Source organism: Polypterus senegalus, chromosome 10 (assembly GCF_016835505.1).
Source record: "Polypterus senegalus isolate Bchr_013 chromosome 10, ASM1683550v1, whole genome shotgun sequence".
Classification (NCBI taxonomy): Eukaryota; Metazoa; Chordata; class Cladistia; order Polypteriformes; family Polypteridae; genus Polypterus; species Polypterus senegalus.
Window position 1 is genome coordinate 151725623 of NC_053163.1, and position 17490 is coordinate 151743112.

A 17490-nucleotide genomic window follows, 5' to 3' on the forward strand; every position below is an offset into this window, starting at 1 on the left:
CCTTTCTCATTGGTGGGCTTGATCAAGACCAGCCTAGTAACGTCACTGTTAAGGCAAAGAAAAACACCGCCCTCGTATATATATATTGGGGTCCGTCCGAACGCTTCCCTTGAATGAGACACCGGAGAGAAATGGAAATCAACGAGGAGCTCCGCGAAAGGCGCATTACAGCGCCACAGCAACACCTGACACAAGCCGGTGACAGGGAGGGGAGGGGGGTCTGGGGGGTGGAGGTTGCTTGGAAGAATGAAACGTGTGGCGAGAAGGCGCTGAGCAGAAGCCTGGCAACTTAAAGAAGGACGCAGCTACGCGCACAGACGAATGTATCTGAATACAGTGACTATGAAAAGCAGGCGACCAAGTGGACGCTTTCACATTTTATTTATCGATATGCAACATTGAATCACAGTGCATTTAATGTGGCTTGTTATATTTACTTAATTTGGTTTGTTTGACAGAAAAGGACTCTTTAATGTCATCAAACTGTCTTTATACTGTACAGTGTCCTCCTAATGTTTGGAATAAAGACCCATTTTCCCTTATTTTCCACCTCTGCTCCACAGTTTAAAAGTACAACCCAAATTCAGATGTCATTTAAGTGGTCACGCTTTATTTGCACTGCCCTCCCTTTTCAGGGCACCATAATGTTTGGGACAAATCAATAGCAGGTCTTTTGTCATATTTAGGACTTTGTCGCATATCCCTCACATGCATCGACTACTTGAAGTCTGCGATTCACAGGCATCACCAGGTGCTGGAGGAGTTCTCTGGTGATGCTCTACCATCTTCAGCTCCTGCTTGTTTTAGGAAGGTCTGCTAAATTGAATTTAAATCTGGTTAATGGACTTGCCATTTTTTAGCTTTGATAAACTCCAGTGTCACCTCAGCAGTCTGTCTGGCTGATTATCTTGTCGCAGGATAAAGCACCGTCAAATGAGTTTGGAGTTATCTACTGGGACTTGAGCAGTCCCATCATCAATGAAGAGAAATGTGCCACAAACTGTGGCAGCCGTACACGACCAAGCTATTGACACCCCCAGCACTGCAATGTTTAACAGACGCGGTGGTCTGCTTTGGATCTTAGGCAGTTCCTTTTGGTCTCCTCATTTTGCTCTTGTCATCACTCTAATGCAGGTTCAATTTTGCCTTATCTGTCCAAAAGAACTTTTTCCAGAATTCTGAAGGTTATTTTTAGTCCTTTTTCACAAACTGTAATCTAGACATCTTGTTTTGTGGCTAACTAGTGGTCTTCATCTTACAGTGTTGCTTCTTTATTTCTGTTCATGAAGTCTTCTGCAGACAGTCATCTCTGGCCTCCTGAAGACTGTTGCTGATCGTTACACAGACGTTGGAGACTTTTTATTGACCATAGTGACTATTCTTCTGTCCTCAGCAGTGGAGGTCTCCCTTGGCCTACCACTTCCTTTGTGATTACTGGGCCCACTGGTGTGTTCTTTATTCATCAAGATATTCCAAACAGTTGATTTTGGTTATCCTAAGGTTTTACTGATGTCTACAATGATTTTATTCTTATATGTCAGCCTACAAAATGGCTTCTTTGGTTTTCATTGGCACAGCTCTTGTCCTCATGTTGAAGAATGGCAGCTACAGACTGCAAAGGGTAGAAGCAAACCAAGGTATCTGATGAATCAATGAAGCCCACCTGAGGAATCACAAACACCTGTGATGGCAATTGTCACAAACACTATGGTGCCCTGAAATGGGGGAACTGTGTAGAAAAAGGGTTGTGTGACTGAAATGAAATGAAAGTCTACAATATACACTTTAATCACGATGTCTGAATTGTTTAATTTGTAATGTTAAACTGAGGTGTGGGATGGAGAAAATTAAATCAGGGACAAATGTGCCTTTGTTTCAAATATTATTTACGACACTGCTATCTATCTATCTATCTATCTATCTATCTATCTATCTATCTATCTATCTATCTATCTATCTATCTATCTATCTATCTATCTATCTATCTATCTATCATATAGTGCCTTTCACTATCTATCTAGCTATCTATCTATCTATCTATCTATCTATCTATCTATCTATCTATCTATCTATCTATCTATCTATCTATTATATAGTGCCTTTCACATATCTATCTATCTATCTATCTATCTATCTATCTATCTATCTATCTATCTATCTATTATATACAGTAGTGCCATCCACATCTATCTATCTATCTATCTATCTATCTATCTATCTATCTATCTATCTATCTATCTATCTATCTATCATATAGTGCCTTTCACAATCTATCTATCTATCTATCTATCTATCTATCTATCTATCTATCTATCTATCTATCTATCTATCTATCTATCATATAGTGCCTTTCACATATCTATCTATCTATCTATCTATCTATCTATCTATCTATCTATCTATCTATCTATCTATCTATCTATCTATCTATCTGTTTGTCTGTCTGTCTTACTTGGTTGTGCCACCTTTAGCAGTAACAATTGCAGTCAGACTCTTCCAGTAATAGCAGACCAAGCTTTGGCAATGCTGCGGAGAAATGTCAGCCCACTCTTCTCTATAGAATTGATTTAATTCAGACACATTGCATGGTTTTTGACTATGAAGTGTCTATTTAAGATACTGTCACAGCATCTCAAAGGGGTTCAAGTCAGGACTTTGACTAGGCCGGTCCAAAGCCTTCATTATGTTTATTTTTTAGCCATTGACAGGTGGTATTGCTCTTGTGCTTCAGATTGTTGTCTTGCTGCATAACCCAATTGCGCTTGAGCTGCAGCTCACGGGCCGATGACTGGACATTCTCCTTTAGTACTTTCTGGTAGAGAGCTGAATTTCTGTTTCCCTGTCACAGAGGCTCTGAAGCATGAAAACATCCTCACACCATTACACTGCCAGCACCATGTTTGACTGTGAGCACGATGTCCTTATTGTTAAGGGTTGTGTTAGCTTTATATCAGATATAATGGGATCCATGTCTCTCAAAAAGTTCCACTTTTGACTCATCAGTCCACAGAAGATTATCCCAAAAGATTCTGAGGTAATCACAGTGTTTTGTTGCAAATGTTAGACAAGGTTTTATATTTCTCTTGTTTAGCAGTTGTTTTCACCTTACAACTCTCCAATAGACACCATTTTTACCCAGTGTCTTTCTAATTGTGAAACATGAACACTGACATTAACTGAGCTGAGAGAGGCCTGCAGTTCCTTAGATGTTCATTTGAGTTCTTCTGTGACGTTCCGGATGAGTTTTCAATGTGCTCTTGGAGTCATTTTGTATGGCCTGCCACTCCTGAGTGGATTTACCACTGTTCCAAGTCCTCTCTATTTGGAGATGATGGCTGTCACGGTGGTTCATTGGAGTCCATTGGTTTTTGAGATTGTTTTGTATGCCTTTCCCAACTGAATTCTTTCTTTCTTTCTTTCTTTCTTTCTTTCTTTCTTTCTTTCTTTCTTTCTTTCTTTCTTTCTTTCGTTTCCAGATCTTCTGGAGTCTCTTTTGATTAAGGCCTGGTGTGCTGCTTGTTGAGAACATTATTTCACATTGCTGGAGTGGTTCTGTTTAAGTGATGTTTAGATTCAAAGGGGCCGGTGAGCAATCAAGCTTGGGTGTATCTGGTTTGATTTCACCCATTATCATTTCATTTTGGTTTATCGGTTGACTGAGTGATGAAGGGGGCAATTGCTTTTTTACATTGTTGTTAAAAGTTGTGATTATTTTTGACCTTTAATAAATCAAATAATCATTTCAAAACCATGCATTGTGTTTACTCCAGTTGTCTTTTGTATTAAACAAACAATTTGTTTGAAGGTCACAAATAATTTAAGGGTTAGGAATACGCAAAAATGGAGAAAGTCAGGGAAGGGGCAAATAATTTTTCACAACTCTCTATATTGGAAGAGCAAGTTAGATCTGCTTCTGTAAATAGACCCAGTGAACCCAGTGATGGGTTGGCCTTCTATCCATTGACATTCATGCCAGAAATTGCCAGAAAAATGTTTGTTTCCCTGTTGTATAATAATAATAATAATAATAATAATAATAATATATCTCTCTATTATAAAAAAAATCTTGGAAGGAGATGAGACGTGACTTTCTCGGAGAGACACTTACACGTCCCATGAGATGAGACTTTGTACCAAGAGAATTAACCACACCCAGGGCTGGAAATAAAAGACAAAGAGTAGATGACAAAGTAGAACATTGTAAAGAATTCAAAAACGTTGGCGCGATACACATGCAGAGCAGGTTAGAGATAATGGAAGTACTAAAATTCGAAAGTCTCAAAAAAATGATAGTAAAGATCACATTAGTGTCAACTAACGGAATTGATTACTCTGTGAAATAACTGAACAGCAAAAAGAGATTGAATATATTGTTTGGATTTAAACTTTAAGTCGGAGACTTGTAGATTGTATAATTCGTGTTGCCATCAGGGAAAAAAAAAGTAGTGTTTCTTCGAAATGAAGAGGCGTATCTGCGAGAATGAAAAGGTTTGTTGTTTAGTGAAAAGTGAAATCCTGTGAGAAAATTTCAAGCACGCTGTCAGAGGTGGCTGGGGTGGCGACCCGGCCAGGATGCCCAGGAGGACCGGAGGAGGGCTTGCACCTTCCCCAGACCATCTGGGGGCGACCACCCTGGTTCCTTTGAGGGCTTTGAAGCTCCACCCTGTAGGGGCCCGTGGTCGCCGCCAGGGGGCGCCCCCATGCCTTTGGAGCCCTGGACCTCAGCACTTTTGCCACACCTGGAAGTGCTGGGGGGGGAGAAGAATAGGGACACCCAGAGTACTTCCGGGGTTGCAGCCGGCACTTCCACCACACGGGGGGTGTGTCCATGGAAGATTGCCACCGGCGAGAGTCGGGAGTGGAGTGGACTGAGCTGGAGAAGAGAGAAGGAGACGGCCTGAAGAAGGCATTGTGTGGCCAGGTTTGTGGTGCACCTTGAACTGTATATAGTGTAAATAAACGTGTTTGTGGGTGACATGAACATGTCTGCCTGTCTGTGTTCGGGCCAGCTTCCACAACGCACACGGTTCAATCATTCCTCATTTGTGTGAATGCTATTCTCAGACACATTTCTTGCAGAGAGAAAAAAATGATATTCACTCACGAAACGTTGCATTGTCACGATGTAATTCCAAACACGGAATCAAAATTGAAGGCGATATTGACACAAAGGTAAAAGCGAAAAGAGATTGAATATATTGTTTGGAACTTTAAGTTGGAGACTTGTAGATCGTCTAATTCGTGTTGCCATCAGGGGGAAAAAAAAGTAATGGTTCTTCCCAATGAAGAGGCGTATCTGCGAGAATTAAAAGATTCCAAAAATGTTGGCATGGTACGCACACAGAGCAACTTAGAGATAATGGAAGTACGAAAGTTCGAAAGTCTCTTAAAAAGGATAGTAAAGATCGCACAAGCGCAAACAAACAGAAATTATTTCTTGGTGAAATAACGGAACAGCGAAAAGAGATCGAACATATTGTTCAGATTTAAACTTTAGGTCGGAGGCTTGTAGATTGTCTAATTCGTGTTGCCATCAGAGGGAAAAAAAGTAGTGTTTCTTCCCAATGAAGAGGAGTATCTGCAAGAATAAAAAGATTTGTTGTTTGGTGAAAGTGGAATCCTGTGAGAGAAAATTTCAAGACCTGCGAGACAAAAGCTTATGCAAAGAGATTTGACAAAGTCCTGCCCACATAACCACGCACACGGTTCAGTCATTATTTGTGTGAATGCTACTGTCAGACACATCTCTTGTAGAGAGAAAGATACAATATTCACTCATGGGCAGTTATACCTGTACGTTGCGTTGTCACGATGTAATTCCAAACATGGAATCAAAATTCAATGCAATATTGACGAAAAGGTAAAAGCGAAAAGAGATTGAATATATGGACATAGGTGATATGACAGAAGTATGTAGGTATTCCTTGGCTTTAACCTTTAAGTCAGAGGCTTGTAGATCATCTAATTCGTGTTGCCACCAAGGAAAAGCAGTGTTACTTCCCAAGGAAGAGGCCTATCCTCAAGAATTAAAAGTTTTGTTGTTTGGTGAAAGTGAAATCCACATACGCGAGCGGCAGAGACACAAATTTGCTGGCGCGAAGTGCAGGGTGTTTGGCAAAGCCCCCTAGTACATCGTGAATTAATTAGCCTCGACACACAGAAAAACGTATGGGGCAGCCACCCATATACTTGAGCCCTGGCAGCAAAAGGTAAAATAAGTTGCAAAATTGTGTTGTGTATTGAGTACACCATTGACTGACTGAAAACAGGAAGTGGTCCAAGTTTTAAGGTGTATGAGAGGAAGTGACGTCTTCATGGCCATAACCGGAATGAGGCAGAATTCCCCATGTCTGATCTGCTGGGATAACATAGAAAGGATTAATGTACCCCTCCAAACACTGGCCTGGTGTGGAATTACCTTCATTTGGTCCTTTTAGCTGTCTCCCAAGCACACGTGTGTGACAACATTTATACAGTGCTTTTAGTGAGTGGGGAGCCACTTTAACCGTCACTAATGTGCAGCATCCACCTGGATGATGTGACCACAGCCATTTTTTGCTCCAGTACGCTCACCACACACACACTAGCTATTAGGTATGGAAGGGGTGACAGATATAGCCAGTTAGGGGATGATTAGTGGTCCAGAATGCCTATGCCATGGAGGGCAAATTAGCCTGGACATCGGTATACACCTTACTCTTTGCAAAAGATGTCTTTTGCAATCACCAAGGGTCAGAACCTCAGTTTTATGTCTCTTCCAAAGTATGGGAGCACTGCACTGGGGCATTGAGATCTGTATTCAGACCACAGGATAAGCGGACCCTGCAGGCCTCACCAACACCTCTTCCAGCAGCAAGCTTTTCATAGATGGTCTCCCATCCAAGTTCTGGCCAGGCCTGAACCTGCTTAGCTTCAGTCAGATGACCTCTCCTGAAGTGCATGTGGTATGGCAGCTGGTGTATGTCCTGGAATACAACGATATGGGAAATAACCAAGTGAGTAATTTAGATGTGAATGCTTTTAACTTAGTTAAATGAGGATATAATAATTGCCTTTTAAGTTTTGGCAATTGATTGCTCTAATGTTGTGTATGAATTAAACAAAATATTCAGAAATGCTGCATCATTTAATGTCAACGCTTGGACGCTCATTCACTTTAATGGAGTATGCACATATGCACTCCATCTGTTGACTTCCATCTCACAATCCAAAGTCACTTTTTTCCATAAACTAAAGCTGCAATTTCCATAATTACCTACTTTAAACAATGTTGGTGGCCTTTTGCTGTCTAATTCCTGCCAAGTGCCCATTTCGTTCTGCAAGACTACGAAGAATAAAAATGGAGTTTAGAAGTGATAGAATGATCATTAGTGGAAATCTTTATACTAGACTAGTATAGTAAAGTCTAAATTCACATAAGTGGGGAGGTTATAAGAAATGCACTGATTTACTTCATCAGGTAGAAATACTGTACATAATAAACAAGAATAGCTGCATCAGATATTTGAAATATTAAAATGTGTGTGTCAGTTTAAATGTTTAGAGTTTACAGCCAAGTGTGAAGTGGTTGGGACGAGAAACAGCACCTCCAAGTCTGAGGTCATTGTTCTCAGCTGAACCTCTGAGTCTGAGGTCATTGTTCTCAGCTGAACCTCCAAGTCTGAGGTCATTGTTCTCAGTTGAACCTCTGAGTCTGAGGTGATTATTCTCAGCTGAACCTCCAAGTCCGAGATCATTTTCTCAGCTGAACCTCCAAGTACAAGGTCATTGTTCCCAGCTGAACCTCCAAGTCAGAGGTCATTGTTCTCAGCTAAACCTACAAGTCCGAGGTCATTGTTCTCAGTGGAACCTCCAAGTCCGAGGTCATTGTTCTCAGCTGAAGCTCCAAGTCCGAGGTCATTGTTCTCAGCTGAAGCTCCAAGTCCGAGGTCATTGTTCTCAGCTAAAAGAGGGCAGAGTTCCAGTTGCGAGTTGGACATAGCGTGTTGCCTCAAGCGGAGGAGTTTAAATGTCTTGGGGTCTTGTTCACGAGTGAATGACAAAGGGAGCAGAAGATTAACAGAGAGATTGGAACAGCTTCTGCCTACACTGTATTGGTCAGTCGTGTTGACGAAAAAGGTGAAGCTCTTGATTTACCAGTCGATCTACTGTACGTTCCTACCCTCACCTATCGTCACAAGCTTTGGGTTTTGACTGAAAGAACGAGATAGTGGAAACAAGCAGCAGAAATTAGCTTCTTTAGTCTAAGTCTAACATAGACTTAGACTTAGATCCTCCCATGCTATTTGGCATATCGGGCAGCAAGGGTTCTCCAGCAGTTCTGATCTTGGGCAATTGCTTCGGCATCAGCCCATGTGGTGTTCAGTGCCATCAAGTCTTGCTTGAAAGTTCTTCTTCATGTAATTTGGGGGCGTCCTCATGGTCATTTGGCGCCGGAAGGTGTTCATCTCATTGCCACCCTAGGGATCCAGTTGTCCTTCTTGCAGAGGATGTGGCTAGCCAACTGGACTCTTCTGTGTGCAACGATCTTATGGAGTTTGTATGAGCCACTCCTTTGAAGCACCTCTTCATTGGTGATGTTGTCGAAATATCTGATCCATAGAATCTGACAGAGGCACCTTTGTTAAAAGATATCAAGCTTCTTCTTGATGTCCGCTGATGCCTTCCAGGTCTTGCTGGTGTAGATGGCTGTAGCGACCATAATGGAGATGAACAAATGGAGCTTGATCTTCAGCATTACAGATGGTGAGGACCAGGGGCCTCATGTATAACGCCGTGCGTAGAACTCGCACTATAACATGGAGTAAGCACAAAAGCCGAAATGTGCTTACGCACAGAAAAATTCAGATGCAGGAATCTGTGCGTACTCCAACTTCCACGTTACATAAATCCCGATCAGCGTGAAAACTAACGCTCGTGCACGCACTTTATGTAACGCCCCAAATCCTCCCAGAATTACGCCTCTTTGAATATGCAAATCAATATAAATCGCCCTTAAGCGCAGCCTTCTGTGAAAAGACAATAGGAAAAGCACGGGGAAAATATAAGAATTTCAGCGAATACCAAGTGGAGGCAAAGGAAAAACATACTATTTGTTCAAATAAACCGTGGTATAATCAACAAAAGGAAGTTGATCGAGTGACATAGCGCGTTGGAGAAACTTGAAAGCTCACGTTCACAAAATCGCACAGTGCCGGAAATAAAAAAGAAGTCACATATCAAACTCGCCGTTAAAAGCCGAGTAGTAGCCCACCGTCTGAATGTCATATGAAAGTTTATTAGGGTACAGAGAAAAAAGGCACACGGTGGGGAAAAAGCACGAAATGTCAACTTCAATCTCGACATTTCCACTTTAATCACGTAGTTTATTTTGTCATTAAAGTAGAACATCATAAACTTCATCTTAAAATCGTTTAATTAACCAGTTTCTCAAATCACATCGTAATTAAAGTAGCACGTTAAATGCTTTGTTTTGTATTTGATCTTCTACTCGTATGTGATCTATGTGTGTGAATCACTACTTGCTTGTTAAACTGGCTCTCTTCCTCCAACTGGACACAGAGTCCATTACATTTGTGATATTACAGCTCTCTGAATAACTAAAATACTGAGATGTATACGTGATGTCATTTTCATGATGATAGGAGCTAAAGCACATTATTAAACATGTGTTTCACTTCGATGAAATAATTTATTGCAGCAGTACTCAGGGGCGGCTCTAGGCTTGTGGTGGCACTGGGCAGAGGAAGAATCAGTGGCTCCTTCGTCGGCCAATGTCAGTAAGGTAGCTTATGCACAGTGGATGGCCACATCCGTTGCAGACACTGCACAGCAGCCTCCTGCTCATGACAAGCATTTATCTTTTGTAGAAATTTGTCGCTGTGTTTTTAGCTGTGTGTTGTTATTTTCTCTTTCTGTTTTATATTCAATATATATTGGCGTGGCCGCCCCAAGAGTACTTGCTTTTCTTTCCCCAAGTAACCGATCGCCACACAATCAGCTCTGTAATAGAAGTTAAGCCATCTGTAAGCTTAGCGCCGATTCTTCAAAACGTTTAAAGAACATTGAAATATCTTCGTAGTACATGTTTAATTATTCTATCCTTCACGACACTCCCAGTGAAGAATATAGATTATTTAAATGAAGTTAAAGTTTTATCTGTATAATTTAACAAACATATTTTGCTGCATTTCACCTTAAAAATGATATCGTCATCATATGTAAATACGCACTTTATAAAGTGGCCCAGGTTGTGAGATATTATAACTGTAGTGCAAGTTTACAGTGGGGTGATTGTACTTATAAGTCCTAACAGTTCTACAAGGAGCAATTGATTGAGTGCATTTAAAGTTCTTGGGATTAAACTGTTTCTGAACCGCGAGGTCTGTACAGGAAAGGCTTTAAAATGTTTTGCAGTGGCTGAGACAGCGTGTCCATGAAACTGTATACCGATAATTCTCTTTCCGATCAGCTGCTGCTGTGATTCACACTCAGATACAGTGATATAAATACTCCGAGTCGTGCAGTGAGAGTAATATGGAAAAAAATGATCCGCTGTGGCAACTCCTAACGGGAGGAGCTGAAAGAAGAAGAAGAAGAAGGTGCAGTGAGAGTAACAACGCTAAAGCAGTTATGGTATTTGGAATACTATGGCTGTTCCCTGGACCATTATATTGTTACGAGTTAATTACAATCAGATGTATTACACTAATAAACAATATGCGGTTAGTTTCTGTGTATTTATAAGCCGCGTCATGAAAATAATGAGTAATAACATAAGAACAGTACCACTGCTTTGACGCTGGGTGCCGCCAGTTTGCAAAACCGAGCGGAGAACTTGCGTACGACAAGGCATGAGGTACTGTGAAAAAGTGCGTGGCTTTACGCCAAGTGTAGGTTTTATACATCGCGATTTGAACGTGGAAAAGTTCTTACACAACATATCTGTGCGTACGCACCGTTTATACATGAGGCCCCAGGTCATTCGTCACATGTTGCAATTTCAACTCGTCTTCCTGGAGTAGGACGATGTCATCGACAAAGTCCAAATCACAATCTTGGTCGGATCTGTCGATGTCTGCCCTAATGCATGTTCCATCTCGTCACATGACATAGTTGAGGGCCAGGAGGAAGAGTAGTGGAGACAGGATGCCGTCTTATCTGACCCCTATAACGATCTCAAAAAAGTCAGTATGGCCATTCACTGTCAACGCAGCAGCTTGATCATAGATACAGGTTCATGTAGGTGTTTGAGAAAATTGATGGTACGCCATACAGGTGCAGGATCTGCCAAAGAGACTCTTGGTAAACATTATCAAATGCTTTCTTGAAATCGGTTGAAGTTGATGGCCAGTGGGTGCCGATAATCGATGTACTGTTCTGTGATGTTCCGTAAGGTGAAGATATGCTCGCTGCAGGATCTTCCACAATGGAAGCCCACTAGTTCATTTCTTAGTTGCTGATTGAGGGCACTTTACAGCTATCAAAGGAGGTCTGTACAAAACGCCTTCCTGGGAACTGAGAGGAGGGTAATGCCCCATCAGTTGGTGCATTCTGAGATGTTTCCTTTCTTGACAATGACACCTCTTTGCCAGCACTTATTGTAGAGCAACGTCAATTCTTCCGCCATGACTTGGCGGCCGTGTTTTAGAATCTTCGCAGGTTATTTCACCCAAGCCAGCTGCCTTGTTGTTCTTGAGACTTCTGATTGTGATCTTTATTTCTTCAATGGCAATCTCGCCAGTGTCCACCTGGAGCTCTTGCCGAGTGTTCTCTTCATCAAAGTTGTATGTTGTGGTCGGGTCTGTCTGGTTGAGGGTTTCCTGGAAGTGTTCGATCCACCTTTTGTTCTGCTTTTATTTACTGACTGAGAGCTACCCATTCTTGTCCTTGATTAGCGCAATGGAACTGTTCCTCCTTTCCGGCCTGTTCGTTGATGATGTGGTAGAGAGTTTTGGGGTTGTTTCAGTTTCGGATGTCTTTTAGAAAAACATCTGGTGGATAAATACTAGGATGACTAGCACCAGATTTGGCTGACTCCCAGTTAAGGGATTTGTTATCTAGTAATGTTATAATGTACACCACTTTGGCTTTATTGGTGGTGTCACACGTGTAACTAGCAGCAAGCTGAATGGACCAAGTGGAGGTGATTACTCGCTGGGCCAGGGGGTGGCAGGGTGCTCTAAAGCTTTTTGTGTTATCTCTGCAGGCCAAATATGGGAAAACCTGCTTGATTTAATGTCACTTCCTGTTCTGGCGCCCAGACTGATGTCACTTCCTGTTCCGGCCATAGACATATATAGATAGACGCCGCATTCACTGTGTTGCCCAGTCAACACAATACATCAGTGCATTTGCCCTATTGCGAGTGGCAAAAGTGCCATTTAAACTAATACAGGTAGATGTGGAAACTGGGTTTTCTGATGAAAAAAGATAGATATGAAAGGCACTATATGATAGGTAGATAGATAGATAGATAGATAGATATGAAGGGCACTATATGATAGATAGATAGATAGATAGATAGATATGAAAGGCACTATATAATAGATAGATAGATAGATAGATAGATATGAAAGGCACTATATAATAGATAGATAGATAGATAGATAGATAGATAGATAGATACTTTAGTAATCCAAAGGGGAAATTCACATACTCCAGCAGCAGCATACTGATAAAAAACAATATTAAATTAAAGAGTGATAAAAATGCAGACAAAAGGTAAAACAGACAATAACTTTGTATAATGTTAACGTTTACTCCTCCCGGGTGGAACTGAAGAGTCGCATAGTGTGGGGTCTCCTCAGTCTGTCAGTGGAGCAGGACGGTGACAGCAGTCTGTCTCTGAAGCTGCTCCTCTGTCTGGAGAAGTTCCTGTTCAGTAGATGCAGTGGATTCTCCATGATTGACAGGAGTCTGCTCAGCGCCCGTCGCTCTGCCACGGATGTCAAACTGTCCAGCTCCGTGCCTATAATAGAGCCTGCCTTCCTCACCAGTTTATCCAGGTGTGTTTATGCTGCCTCCACAGCACACCACTGCGTAGAAGAGGGCGCTTACCGCAACCATCCTCTGATAGAACAACTGCAGCATCTTATTTCAGATGTTGAAGGACGCCAGTCTTCTAATGAAGTATAGTCGTCTCTGTCCTCTCTTGCACAGAACATCAGTATTGGCAGTCCAGTCCAGTTTATCATCCAGCTGCACTCCCAGGTATTTATAGGTCTGCACCCTCTGCACAGTCACCTCTGATGATCACGGGGTCCATGAGGGGCCTGGGCCTCCTAAAATCCACCACCAGCTCCTTGGTCTTGCTGATGTTCAATTGTAGGTGGTTTGAGTCGCACCATTTAACAAAGTCGTTGATTAGGTTCCTATACTCCTCCTCCTGCCCACTCCTGATGCAGCCCATGATAGCAATGTCGCCAGCGAACTTTTGCACGTAGCAGGACTCCGAGTTGTATTGGAAGTCCGATGTATTTTTGCTGAACAGGACCGGAGAAAGTCCAGTCCCCTGCGGTGCTCCTGTGCTGCTGACCACAATGTCAGACCTGCAGTTCCCAAGACGCACATACTGAGGTTTAAACAATAACGTTTTAAACAGTATCGTTTACATACAACAGATTTTGGCGAATGGTTTACATGCAATTATTTATATCCTTTTATACACTTAAAATGGTAATTATTAAATAATAATAATAATTGTTATTGTTATTATTAAATAATTCCTCCCATATAAGTAACATTGCTCGGACTGCCTTTTTCCATCTCCGAAACATTTCTAGAGTTCGTCCTGTTCTTACACAACACAGTACTGAAGTATCAGTTAATGCCCGAGTCACCTCACGTAGAGATCACTGTAATGCTATTCTATCTGGCATGCCACAAAAACGTATCCATTGCTTACGACTTCTTCAAAATTCTGCTGCCAGGATAATAACCTGCTGTTGTAAATCCACTGAACATATCACACCGATTCTCTCTCAACTTCACTGTCTCCCTGTTCACTACAGAATACAATACTAAATACCGCTCTTAATATTTAAACTTCTCCACAACCTCACTGATCTCCTCCAGACTGACACTCCTCTCGCTCACTCAGATCCTCATCTGCATCTCGACTTTCTGTACCGCACGTCAGACTCAGTGCTATGGGAGCTCGAGCGTCTCTCATTGTGCTCCTCAACTCGGGAATTGTCTTCCCTCTCATATACGTCAGCTCGATTCAATAACAGATTTTAAAACTGCCCTCAAAACTTATCTTTTCAAACTGACATACCAATTGTGAGTTCTGCACTGTTACTGCCAGTTATCTTTGTTTGTTTGCTAATTATTGCTTTTTGATTTATCATTCTCTTGTTTTAATTTTACTAATGTTGTTTAATTTTATTGTAAGATTATAAAACGGGATTTACTAATGGCCAAATATAACCAAAACAATTGTTCAGCCTTACCTATGAAATGTAATCCCCCAGGTTCGGGTTTGGAGTGTACAGCGGTTTATACAATACCAAGCAGCACATTATTCATTACTTCACTCCACAGCAGTGCCACTCGCAATATGGCGGAGACGTTGACGTACAATGCTGCTGGTCATGTGGCCTCTACAGTAGTAATTCTATGTCTATGGTTCCGGCGCCCAGACTGATGTCACTTCCTGTTCCAGCACTCAGACTGACGTCACTTCCTGTTCCAGCACCCAGACTGACGCCACTTCCTGAGCCTATAAAATCTCCATCTTGCCAAACTAGTTCAGTTCGATCTGGGAACTCAACGTGAGAACATCCTATTGCTTTCTTTACACCTTTTGCAGCAAAGGACAATATATGGGTGGCTGCCCCAAACCTTTTTCAGTGTGTTGAGACAAATATTCATGGCTGTAAATCAAAGAGTGGTTGAGAAAGCCCCTGAAAAGTTGTTGATCCCCAAGTGGAAGGGGAAATTGCATTTTATTTTTTTACTACGCTAATACTGGACACTGCTTGAGCACCCCTTTGTGCTTCTTGTTATTGAGACTTTTCTCATCTCTGTGACTAAATGTTGAAATGAGGCAGTCAGATCTTAGACGTGTTTAACTACCTCACTTAATCGAGTTTTTATTTCTCCCACCTCCCTCTCTATATGTCTTAATTACCTAAACAACTTTTTCATTTCAGGGTTGTTCCTTATGCAGCCCGTAATTCTGTATTAATTTACAGCTGGTATTGAGAAAGGAGAGGTAGTAACAGGACCGGGAAATTGATCAAAATCATGGATGCAAGGAGGATCGTAACCAGAAAGACTGGAATAACTAAACAACTTTAGCCAAAACACAAAACAAATCTGAAGTCAAAAAAGGCAGGCAGCGATTCAAGATATCAGGAGAATAAGCAACAAAGGTTAGTCTTTGATTTTTAAAGAATTCGGTCCATTAATGGGTACCGGAAGCTGCGTATTTGTAGTGTGGCGCTAATGACAAAATCATCACATTGTGCAAAGCTAAGCCCCCAAAACCGGGAGAGGCATCAGCAATGGAAACACAAAATGGATAGTAAATAAACATTATAATAATAGTGTTAAAAAACTTTTCCCAAGAAAAAATAAAATTACAAAACCCCACCTGAAAGATATTTTATAAGAAAACACATAATTCCTCACTAGCAAAATAAATATGAACCTCAAGAGGGATGAGAAATACATTTCACAATGTGATAATTCACAGAAGTCATTTTCAACTTTTATGTTATTAAATGTTCATTTATAAAGTTTCTTTGCTTGCCCTTTTGTACACATGCTTGGGGTTTAGAGTCATCCTCCCTCTTGTGGGGCTGTTGCTTTATTTCTATTTTTCCAGCTATCCATGTTCACCTAATAGTTGTCAAAAACACAAAATGTTTGTGAATTGTGGAGATCAAAGGGGAAAGTAAACTGGGGAACTAGTTTTGAGTGGATTACAATGGTGTAGTGGTCTTTTAAATGTCCATGATGGCTAGAGAACCATATGCCAACTATGCTAATGTCAGGCCAAAAATGTGACCTGAGTAGTGAGGTAGCCATGCTAGCCGAAGCGCCACCTTGAAATAAATTATACTCAAAGTCAGCAAAGTCCTTCATAAATCTCTGTGGCTCTCAAGCTCCTATCACTATGACTGATTAACACCCACAGAGCCTGTGATGTGATGGATCAATGTCAAATACACGGGGGGAGCTGTCCCTACCACTTCTTGATCTGCGCTACATACCGAGGAGCATAACATGCTTGATCCAGCAGTGAAGGGACAACATACCATGAATTTATGCATTTTCATAATATTCTCATTATAGTTAGGTAATGTACCCCTCAATACTGCGAGTTTTTTTTTTCTCTCTCTTGTTTAAATGCATGATGGGTGAAAATCTGCTGGTGCACCAATCAGGCAGTGACATCATGCATGCGTCTATACGCTGTAGATTATTCACTTATACATGAAACCCGCTTGCAGATCCATAAAGTGTGAGGTAGAATACACTTACAGTAGGAATGTGTTACAGTTCAACACTCACATAACACCAATCGGTCAGGTAGCACAGATCGGGTGGTGACAATGAACCTCCTTTACTTCTCAGTATCCTCATGTGGCATTTGGTACCACTGCTCTATTGCCAAGTTGATTGCCTGCCTTTGGAAAAGTCATCTCAGACACTGGGATCATCGGGTAGAAGGGTCCTTTCATCTGATTGGTCAGCCCAGCACTGACTTAGCTGTAGATTGGTTAATAGGGGAGATGCGGCTTGTTGACCGAGGTCTATAGGACTCTGACTCCTTTTCTTCAATTTGGCTGTGGTTGTGCGATTAGTTGATGGACAGATGTTGTTTTTTATTTATGCTAATTTGTTTCTACTTTGTTTTTGATGTATTTGAACAAATCTGTATCCTTATATGTGATAGTTCTTTATTTAGTGATTGGTATCACCTATTCCTGCATTTTGCTTTGAGGGTTGTCATCACGATCAACAACAACAACAACAACATTTATTTCTATAGCACATTTTCATACAAACAGTAGCTCAAAGTGCTTTACATGTTAAAGAATAGAAAAATGAAAGACACAATTATAAAACAAAATAAATCAACATTAATTAACATCGAATAATAGTAAGGTTCAATGGCCAGGGGGGACAGAAAAAACTAAAAAAACTCCAGACGGCCTGAGAAAAAATAAAATCTGTAGGGATTCCAGACCATGAGACCACCCAGTCCCCTCTGGGCAAAAGTCCAGAGTCTGATCAGAGTCCGCACTCAGTGTGGTGTGCTGTGCAAGAACAAAGTAGTTTGTACCGTGTGGTAGAAATGAAACATATTAATTAAGAAAGAGGTTTATCCACTACCAGGACAAGACTGGCAAAACCTTTTGGAGTCAGTAATCAGGCAGGGGAAAGCTTGTCCATTGTGTCATTTAGTATTCATTAAAAACTGAACAGGGAGCATCCAGCACAGCATTCTGTTAAGGAATGATCTCAGAATAAAAGCAG